This window comes from Balaenoptera acutorostrata, chromosome 17 (genome assembly GCF_949987535.1).
Source record: "Balaenoptera acutorostrata chromosome 17, mBalAcu1.1, whole genome shotgun sequence".
Taxonomy (NCBI): domain Eukaryota; kingdom Metazoa; phylum Chordata; class Mammalia; order Artiodactyla; family Balaenopteridae; genus Balaenoptera; species Balaenoptera acutorostrata.
In genome coordinates this window covers 82,568,993-82,580,099 of record NC_080080.1, presented here as the reverse complement: position 1 = coordinate 82,580,099, position 11,107 = coordinate 82,568,993, and positions in this window count along the sequence as shown.

The window sequence follows — 11,107 nt, the reverse complement described above, 5'->3', positions numbered from 1 at the left end:
CCTTTGCCCATATAAAAAATTGGTTTATTTGTAGTTTTATTGTTGAGTTGTAAGCGGTCTTATATATTCTGGATATTAGACCTGTATCAGATATATGGTTTGCAAATATTTTCTCCTGTTCTCTGGTCTGTCTTGTCACGTTTTTTTTTTTTAATTTAGTTATTTACTTACTTTTGGCTGCATTTTTGTTCTTTGTTGCTGTGCGCGGGCTTTCTCTCGTTGCGGCGAGCGGGAGCTTCTCTTGTTGGGGAGCATGGGCTCTAGGCATGTGGGCTTCAATAGGTGTGGCTTGCGGGCTCCAGAGTGCAGACTCAGTAGTTGTGGCGCACGGGCTCGGTAGTTGTGGCTCGTGGCCTCTAGAGCGCAGACTCAGTAGCTGTGGCACTCGGGCTTAGTTGCTCCGTGGCATGTGGTATCTTCCCAGACCAGGGCTCGAACCCATGTCCCCTGCATTGGCATGCGGATTCTTAACCACTGCGCCACCAGGGAAGCCCCTCTTTTCACTTTTTTTGATACTATTTCTTTGATGCACAGATTTTTATATTTTTATGCAACGTAATTTTTCTGTTTTTTCTTTGGTTACTTGTAATTTTGATATTATGTCTAAGAAATCATTGCCTAGTCCAAGGTCATTGTGATGGTTAGTTGTGTCAGCTGGGCTAGGCTGTAGTAATCAGTTACTAAATCAAACACTAATCTGGGTCCTTTCAAGATATTTTGTAGATGTGATTAACATCTACAATCGTTGACGTTAAGTAGAGGAGCTTGCCCTCAATAATGTGACGAGACCTCATCCAGTCAATTGAAGGCCTCAAGAGCAAAAACTGAGGTTTCCTGGAGGAAAGTTAAGTTCTGCTTCAAGACTGTAGTGTCAAGTCCTGCCTGAATTTCCCGCCTGCTAGCCTGTCCCCACAATTACTTAAGCCAATTCCTTAAAATAAATATCTATCTCTGTGTCTGTCTTTTTCTTTCTTTATCTACCTATCATTTATCTATGATCTCCTGTTGGTTCATTCTGATATAGTGACAAAAATTTACATCTGTGTTTTCCTCTAAGAATTTATACTTTAAGCTTTTACATTTAGGCCTTTGATCTGTTTTGAGTTAATTTTTGTATGTGGTGTGAGGGACGAGTCCAGATGCATTCTTTTGCACGTATATCTCCAGTCATCTTAGCGCCATTTGTTGAATGGTCTTGTACCCTTGTGAAAAATCAATTGACCATATTTATATATGGGTTTATTTCTGGACTCTCAATGCTGTTCCCTTGATCTATGTGTCTCGCCTTAATGCCAGTACCACACTTGGTTACTCTAGTTTTATAGTTAGTTTTGGAATCAAGAAGTATGAGTCCTTCAAGTATGTTCTTCTTTTTCAAGATTGTTTTGGCTATTCTCGGTCTTGTCCATTTTCAAATGTACAAGTCTTTCACCTCGTTGGTTAAATTTATTCCTAGGTATTTTAGTTTTTGATGCAATTGTAAATGAGATTATTTTCTTAATTTCTCTTTCTGATAGCTAAGTATTAGTGTATAGAAACGCAGCTGATTTTTCTATATTGATTTTGTATCCTGCAGTTTTGCTGAATTTGTTGATTAGTTCAAACAGTTTTTTTGGTGGGATCTTTAAGGTTTTCTATACATAATATCGTGTCATCTGCGAGTACAGTTGTACTTCTTTCTTTCTGACTTGGATACCTTCCAGTTCTTTTTTGCCTGATTGCTCTGACTGGAACTTTCAGTGTTATGTTGAATAAAACTGGTAAAAGTAGACACCCTTGTCTTGTTTCTGATCTTAGAGGAAAAGCTTCAGCTTTTCACTGTGAGTGTGATGTTAGCTGTGGGCTTGCGTTTTATGGCCTTTACTATTCAATATGTTGGGGTACATCCACTCTGTACCCGCTTTGCTTAGAGTCTTGTATTTGCGATCTTGATGAATTTATTAGTGAGGATAGTTTTTTTGGTGTAATATTTTAAGGGTTTTCTGTATGTAGAATTGTGTCATCTGCAAATAGAGGTTGTCATCCTTATTTTCCAATCTGGATGTCTTTGATTTCTATTTCTTGCCTAATTACTCTTCCATTATCTTTTGCAGTCATAATCTCTAGTCCAAGTTTCTTAGATATTTTTTCTTCCTTTTGTTTTTTAATTTTTATTAGAGTATAGTTGCTTTACAATGTTGTGTTAGTTTCTGCTGTACAGCAAAGTGAATCGGCTATATGTATACACGTATCCCCTCCTTTTTGGATTTCCTTCCCATTTAGGTCAGCACAGAGCAGTGAGTAGAGTTCCCTGTGCGATACAGTATGTATGTTCCCATGAGTTGTCTATTTTATACATAGTATCAATAGTGTATATGTGTCAATCCCAATCTCCCAGTTCACCGCCCCCCTGCCCCCAGCCTTCCCCCTTTTTATCCATACATTTGTTCTCTATGGCTGTGTCTCTATTTCTGCTTTGCAAATAAGATCATCTATACCATTTTTCTAGATTCCACATATATGCGTTGGTATGATACTTGTTTTTCTCTTTCTGACTTACTTCACTCTATATGACAGTCTCTAGGTCCATCCACGTTTCTGCAAATGGCCCAATTTCATTTCTTTTTGTGGCTGATTAATGTTCCATTGTATCTATGTACCACGTCTTTCTCCATTCCTCTGTTGATGGACATTTAGGTTGCTGTCCTGGCTATTGTAAATAGTGCTGCAGTAAACATTGGGGGTGCATGTGTCTTTTTGAATTATGGTTTTCTTTGGGTATATGCCCAGTAGTGGGATTGCTGGGTTGTATGGTAGTTCTATTTTTAGTTTTTTAAGGAACCTCCATACTGTTCTCCATAGTGGCTGTATCAACTTACATTCCCATTTTCATCCTTTTTTTTTTTTTTTTTTCATTTTATTTATTTGGCTGCGTCAGGTCTTAGTCGCGGCACGTGGGATCTTCGTCGTGGCATGCGAGATCTTTTGTTGAGGCGCTTGGGCTTCTCTCTAGTTGTGGCTCTTGGGCTTAGTTGCCCCGCGGCATGTGGGATCTTAGTTCCCCGACCAGGGATCGAACCCATGTCCCCTGCATTGTAAGGTGGATTCTGAACCACTGGACCACCAGGGAAGTCTCTCTTCCTTTTCTTATTAAAAAAATTTTTTTTTTGGAGATCTAGATTTTACTGTGAGCAGTTATAGCCATTTTCAGGTTTTGTACCAATTATTTGTAGCAGTAACAATTCATTATGAATTGGATAAAAGACCCAGTTTGTATTTATGTTTTAACTAATCCAAGGGAGAATATTCTTGAAATGCTGTGTTATCCAGAACTGGTCCATGGGATTTTGTTCCTTCAGTCCTCAGTATACTTCTGAGCAGTGCATACTAACTTCCCATGAACTTGGTGGAGCTAATAAACTGTGGAGATCCAGTTGTTTCTAGGAGTCCCGTCAGTCTGAAAAAGCTACATACTGTATGATCCCAACTGTATGGCATTCTGGTAAAGGCAAACAGTAACAAGGTGAGAGGTTGCCGAGGGACTGGGGAGTGGCGGGGAGGTAGAGGGCTGCCTAGGTGGGGCACAGAAGGTGTTCAGGGCCGTCACACTGTCCGTAATGGTGGAGCTGCGTCATTGTGTGTTTGTCGGAGCCCGTGGAGTGTGCGGCACACAGAGTGAACCCTCATGCCAGCCATGGACTTCAGTTAGTGATAATCAGGAGTGGCTCATCAGCTGTAGCAGGTGTGCCACACTAACTAAGGCAGGATGCTAGTGATAGGAGAAACTGCGGGGGAGAGGGAGCACACGGGCATCGTCTGTACATAACAGTGTCCTAGAATTAGAGAAGAGCGATTGCAGGGAAAAAAATCAAGTGTTTATTATAGTAAGATACAAATAATAAAACCAAACTTCAAGAGAGTGATTTTTTGAGATCCTTGTAATATACGTGAGATTGATGTCTGGGAACTTCGCAGGTGAAGTCAGTGGTAGAGACATACGTATTTTGTGGGTGTGTTTTAATTTGTGTGTGAAGGTGTGGATTTTCTGAGTCACCGAGTGCAGCAGATCAGCACCCTTGGCCACCACGGCAGCTCCTTGGCAGGGAGCCAGTCAGGCTCGCACAGTCTGAGGCCACAGCCAGGGGTGTGGGGTCCTCTGCACACCCCCAGCTGCGTGTCCCCAGAGCCCAGGTCAGGAGTCCTGTACGAACCCTGCCCCTTGGGTGGCAGGCTGCAGATGAAGGCGTGAGGTTACTGCTGAAGCCAGAGCTGACTGGGTTCTGGAATCGGGAAGTGGCAGAGACAGTAAGAATATAGAGGCAGATAGCACGCTATATACTGCTTGTCGTGGTTAATAGCCTGGGCACTGTTGACCTTAGTGGGGAGTGGGGAGTGAATTGGCAGTGCTCAGGGTGAAGGGCCACTTACAGAAAACCTGTTTTCTCTGTCCTGGTGGAGATTGTAACAGCTGACAGTGACCATACTGACTTGAGAATAAGGCTGACGCAAGGCTCCCAGAGAGAAATCATCTTGGCATAACCCATCTTCATGTGTTACTTTCCAGAAAAGTTGCTCTGCTGTTTACAGGCACATGTGCTATCTTGGCCCTCTGGGAGCAAAAATTCGTACACTAGACCAGAGGAGTTTTGCTAGTAGGTGGTTTTCTAAGAGAAATAGGACATTTGTTTATTTGTTTTACTGTTAGTTTAGCTAAATAAAAGCTGACAATTTGCAAACAGCAAAGTTGTTTCGTATCAGATACTTTATAGTTGTAAAAATGTGCAGACGTGTTTTATTGCAATTGTCTGTCGTCATGTAGCGCAGTAGAAATCAGGGAAGGGAGTCCAGACTGGGCAAAGCCAGTGTGTGTGTGAGAAACAAGGTGTCCTGAAATATTAATTACAGGCCAAATTCACATCCTCAGAGCATTTAGAGGCATTCCCTTTTTGACTCTGAAGGAGCATGGGTACCAGCCTAGGTACCTGGAGCCCGGCTCACTTCCTTCCTAGCTCTGAGTTTGCTGGCGGAAGATCGAGGTGGAATCAACAGGGGAGTGGGATGGGAATATGAAAGATGAAGCCAGCCTTCTCCAGAGTGGAATGGGCCCAGTGGGTGCCCCAAAGTGTCTGGTTGACCTTGTCAGGGGTGGTGTTGCAGCTGGAAGACTGGCCTTGCTGAGCAGAAGCCCACATTGCTGGGCCCATGTACAGCCCTCACCCACCACAGTGGATGCTGTCTGCACGCACCCACTGTCTGTGCTGAGGTGGTGATGGCAGGCTAGCTGACCGTTCTGTCTGCTTGGGTGTTCGGGCGATGTTCTCTGCTGGGCATTAACCTGTGATCAGTGATGTTCACGCCTTGTGCCCGCTCCCAGAGGTCCATCCACACGCCTCTCCTTCTGACCCCTTGTCTGTGACCTCCCGTTGTGCTCCTGCCAGGCTCTTCACTGGCCAGCGGGGCCCTTTGGCACTTCCCATAATCTTTTCAACAGAAAGTTCTGGGACGATTGGTTATCCTTATGCAAAACTTCAACTCGTACCTCACACCGTAGAAGAAAGTTAATTCAGAATGTATCATAGAACATAAAACCTATCAAACTTTCAGAAGAAAGAATAGGAGAAAGTCTTTAACCTTTGGGGGGACTAGGCAAAGTTTTCTTAGATAACAAACCAAAAGCAGGATCCATAGAACAGAAGTTAAGAACTGAACTTCACTGAAATGAATAACTTATGCTTTTTGGAAGACCCTGTTAGAGAATGAAAAGACCAGCCATAGACTGGAAGAAAATATTTGCAAGTCACATATCTAATTGTGGTCCCCCAAAGATGTCTATGTCCTCATCCCCCAAACTTGTGAAGATGTAATGTTAAAAGGCAAAGGGGAGTCAGGTTTGAGACGGGATTAAGGTTGCTCATCAGTTGACTGTGAGATGAAGTTATCCAGGTGGGCCCAGTGTGACCACAAGCGTACTTAAACGTGGTTGAGGGAGGCCACATGGTCCCTGTGACAGGAGAAGCTGGCTTTGAGGATGGAGAAGGGGACCAAAGCTAAGGAGAGTGAGCAGCCTCTAGAAGCTGGAAAAAATAAGAAGATGGCTCCCTTAGAGCCTGCAGGAAACCTTAATTAAGCCCTCTCCAAACCTTAATTTTAGCCAAACAGTGAGACATTTCAGGCTTCTAACCTACAGAACTGTAAGATAATAAATTTGTGTTGTTTTAAGCCCGTAAGTTTGTGGTGGTTTTGACAATAGTTGGGAACTAATACACTGATATAAGATGATAGTCCAGAAAATGTATAGAACTCAAAACTTGCCAATAAGAAAACAACACAATTTAAAAAATAGGCAAAAACTGAACAGACACTTCAGTAACAAAGAAATACAGATGGCAAATGAGCACATGATAAGATGGTCAACATCATTAATCATTAGGGAAATGCAAATAAAAACCAAATTGAGATACCACTATACACCTATGAACATCTGAATTAAGACGCCCCAGGTTTTGGGGCAGATGTCGGTGAACTGGAGTTCTCATATGTTGCTGTTGGGTCTGTAAAATGGTGCATCTACTTCTGAAAATAGCTTGGCAGTTTCTTAAAAAGTTAAACACACATCTACTATCTGACCTAACATTTCCATCCCTAGGTATGTGCTCAAGACAATGAAAAGCATATGTCCATACAAAGACATGAATACTCATAGAATATTTGTAAGAGTCAAAAGCTGGAAACACCCAAATGTGTATCATCAAGTGAATGGGTGAACAAACTGTGTGATACACCCATACGGTGGAATGCTATTCAGCAATAAAAAGGAATTTCAAAATAATTACACTGAGTGAAAGAAGACAAAGAGAGTACATATCATATGATTTTATTATATGAGGTTCTAGAAAATGCACTAATCTATCTTGACTGCAGACCGACGGTTGCCTCGTGATGGGAGCATGAAGGAACTTGGGTATAATAGACATATTGTCTTGATTGTGGGGTTGTTTCATGTACATACATGTGAGATTTACCAACTCGAACAACTTAAATGTGTGCCGTTTAATTTTATCCTCAATAAAGCTGTGAAAAAAAGGATGCAGAAAGGTTGAAAATAAAAGGTTGGAGGAAGATAATGCAAACAGTATACGAAGACAACTTGCTGAAGATAAAGCAGCCTGATCACTAGGAAACATCAGCATCCTACATTTATACCCAGTTAAACATAGCCTTGAAATAGGCACAGAAAAAAATTACAGAAAATTACAGCTCTCTACAAAAAAAAAAAGACCTTCACACTAACATATCTCTCTCCCTGCAACTGATAGCACAAGCCATTAAGTTTATGGAAGATTTGAACATGACTAGCAAATGACCTAAAGGGCAAGTGTAGAAAAGTGCACCCACCAACTGCAGAATAAACACTCCTTGGAAGCACCTCTTTGCCACTGAGTGTGCTCTTTGAGCACTGTGGAAATCGTAACAAAATGATAGCCAGAAAATGATGAGATTAGACACTAGGTAATACTTGTGTAAATAACAGATGGGTGAATGGAAAAATCACAATGGAACTTGGAAATATTTTGAATTGAGTGATGACTAAAGTACTACAAGTTAAAATCTGTGGGATGAAGCAAAAATATTGCTAAGAAGAAAATGTATAGATTTAAAACATTTAAATTATGAACGGGTGAAAGTTGATCATCTCAGCATTCATCTCAAGAAGTCATAGAAAGCAAAATTAAACTCAAGGAAAGCAGAAGGGAGGAAATAAAGATAAAAATAAAAGTCAATAAATGAGAAAATAGCACCAACAAATCTAAGTTTGGTTCATTGTTGAGATGTCTAAAATTGGCAAGTCCTCATCAAGACATGAAAGGGAAGGCACAAATAATATTAGAAATCAAAAAGAAGAAATCACTAGAGATCATGTGGATAAAGATAAGATGATGAGGGATTTACAAACAACTTTATGCCAAGAAATTTGAAAACAGATAAAAAACAAATTTCTTTAAAAAAGCCTTGATATCTACCTCACATCTACAGAAATCAGTTCGAATAGATTGTAGATTTAAATATGAAAGCCACACAAATCTTGGGATAGGAAATGATTTCTTAAACATTACACAAAAACCCACTATCCTTAAGGTAAGAGATTGATAAATTTTACCAGGATTCTGGTTTATTAAAACATACCATTAAGAAAATGAAAAGGCTGGCCATCATCAAAAAGTCCACAAATAATAAATGCTGGAGGGGGTGTGGAGAAAAGGGAACCCTCCTACAGTGTTGGTGGGAATGTAAATGCCACTATGGAAAACAGTATGGAGGTTCCTTAAAAAACTAAAAATAGAGTTACCATATGATCCAGCAATCCCTGCTCCTGGGCATATATCTAGAAAAGACGAAAACGCTAATTTGAAAAGATACAGGCACCCCAATGTTCATAGTAGCACTAAATAAATAGCCAAGACATTGAAGCAACCCAAGTGTCTGACAGATGAATGGACAAAGAAGATGTAGCTAAATAAATAAATAAATAGAATATAACTCTGCCATAAAAAAGAATGAATTATTGCCATTTGCAGCAACATGGATGGACCTAGAGATGATCATACCAAGTGAAGTCAGAGAAAGACAAATATTATGATATCACTTATATGTGGAATCTAAAAAATAATACAAATGAATTTATTTACAAACCAGAAACACATAAAAAACAAATTTATGGTTACCAAAGGAGAAGGGCAGGGGAGGGATAAATTAGGAGTTTGGGATCAACGGATACACACTACTATATAAAACAGATAAAAAGGATTTACTGTGTAGCATGGAACTATATTCAGTATCTTAATAACCTGTAATGGAAAAGAATCAAAATATATATATATAACCGAGTCACTATGTTGTACACCTGAAACTAACACAATATTGTAAATGAACTGTACTTCAATTTAAAAAAAAAAGGCAAACTGAGTAGATACTTGCATTGCAAATAATTAGAAAAAGAACTCAAATCTATAAGTAAAAATCCTATCAATCAGTAAGAAGAAGACAACCCAATAGAAAAATGGGTATTAATCAACAAGTCACAAAAGAGGACATGCAAATGGCCAAGAAAGTTATGAAAAGGTGCTCAATGAGTTATCGCTGATACTTCCAGAGTGGTCAAAATTAAAAAGGGTGAGGTTGCCAAGCTCCCAGAAGTCTTACCCACTGAGGGCAGAAACCCGCTGAGGGCGGAAGCGTGAACAGTCCCGCTGGAAACTGGCATCATCTACTGAAGTCAAGGCTACACCTACCCCAAGTCCCAGTCACTCATCTTAAATATAAACCCAACAGCCAGGGAACAGGAAGGGGGGGAGGGGGGAGGTGTGCATGGCGGCTGAGCCCTGGGCAGAAAACACCCTGTGCTACTTTCCTCCAAACTGTGCTCGGCGCACACAAGAGCGTGGATGAGGATACAAACGTGTCGAATGAGAGAAGCAGGCCAGGAGTTCACGTACTGTGTGATTCTATTTATGTTGTTCAAAAAAACCCCCAGCAAAACTGACCTGTATTGTTTGACTCGTGATTATGTGGTAAAACTCTAAAGAAAAGCATGAATCTGGTTGTCATGTAGGTCAAGAGACGGTCACTGTGAACGGAGAAGTGATAATTCACTGAGCTGTAATGTTTGTTTTGTGTACTTTCTATGTGTTTGATGTTTCACAATAGAAAAGGCTTTTTGAAAAAGCCTCCAAAGGGTTTTACTCAATTAAGAATTTACTTAATTCCGCACAGGTGCAAACGCGTCGCCGTCCGTAGTTGAGCGCTGCGTCTATGACGGCAAACGTGCCTGTCCTGGTGGGCGAGGGATGGTGTGCGGTCACTGTCACGGGACGGTTTTCCCCAGGAGGCCACGGAGGCTGAGCAGGAGTCGTGGCTGGGAGCTCGAGGGGGTGCCGGTGCGAGGCCGAGCCCTCACCGCCGCCTGCGTGTCTTCAGCGGGCGTTCACGAGAGGCTGCGGATACAGACGGCGCCATGGCGCCGAGTGAGGGGCGGCGGGCGCGGCAGAGGGTCTTGGGCGTTTCCTGCCCGCGTCCCCGGCCCGGTCGGCCGTTGTGCCTCAGCACGGCCCAGGCTGGGAGGGAGGCCCACGTCGGGTCCAGGCCCAGCCGCTGCTCCAGAAGAGCGGCCAGGAGGTGGGGGCCGGCTGCTCCGGGGCCCGGGACCTGAAGTTTGGCTGAGGGGACGCTGATCAGGGTGACTCCCCGAGGCTTAGACCGGGGCCCAGAGGAAGCGTCGTGCTGCCTGCGAGCCGGCTCTGCCGGGTATTCTCCAGGCTTGTGCGACCTGAGGGCCTTGAGCTGCGTCCGCAGATGCTTTGCAGTCAGGTGGCCTGCCGACAAGTTTTATTTCTTCCAAATAGGGACAAACACAAAGTGAAGTCGGTGCTTTTGGGTATGGGGGTAAGGAGGACACATAATTAAATGCAAAACAGGGATCGCTACGTGTATTAATTGCCACGGCTTAAGGGGATCTCAAGAAATAAAAGGGTTTTTTAGTACTGTTCTTCCAAGGAAAGAATTTGTAGTAATTTAATCATGTTCTGAAATGTTAATTTGAACCCATTCATCAGACATCAGACTCATTTTAACAAATCCATTTATTACATATTAGTACGTGGTTTCTAAACATCATTCTATACTTAGAAAGTAAAAACAAGGGCTCCTTAGAGACGCAGAGAAGATCCTTTCTTGTTGTGTTTACATACTGTTAAAAGCCACATAAGCGTATTTAAAAACCTACTATCGTGCGTTACTTGCTTTTACATGTCAGACCGTACTGGTGCAGCCTGTTCTGTAAGGGGCTCGATGCTCTCAACACACATTCAGGTCGAGTTTTCATCCTCTCCATTGCTGGCAAAGCTGCAGAGAGGAAATCCGTGCAGGTACCTTCACGCGCGCGTGTGGCTGTGGAAGGGGCTCCCGTGGAAGTTCATGTCTCAGCAGGATGGACCTGAGTCCCTCGTGAGTGCGGTCTTCGGGCTCCTCTTCATGGCTGTCACCCTGGGAGTTTCTTCTGGGTATTTCCCTGGTTTTTTTTTAATCCTTTGCTTGGGGGTGTGTGTGTGTGTCTTTTTTTCATAGTGATTTG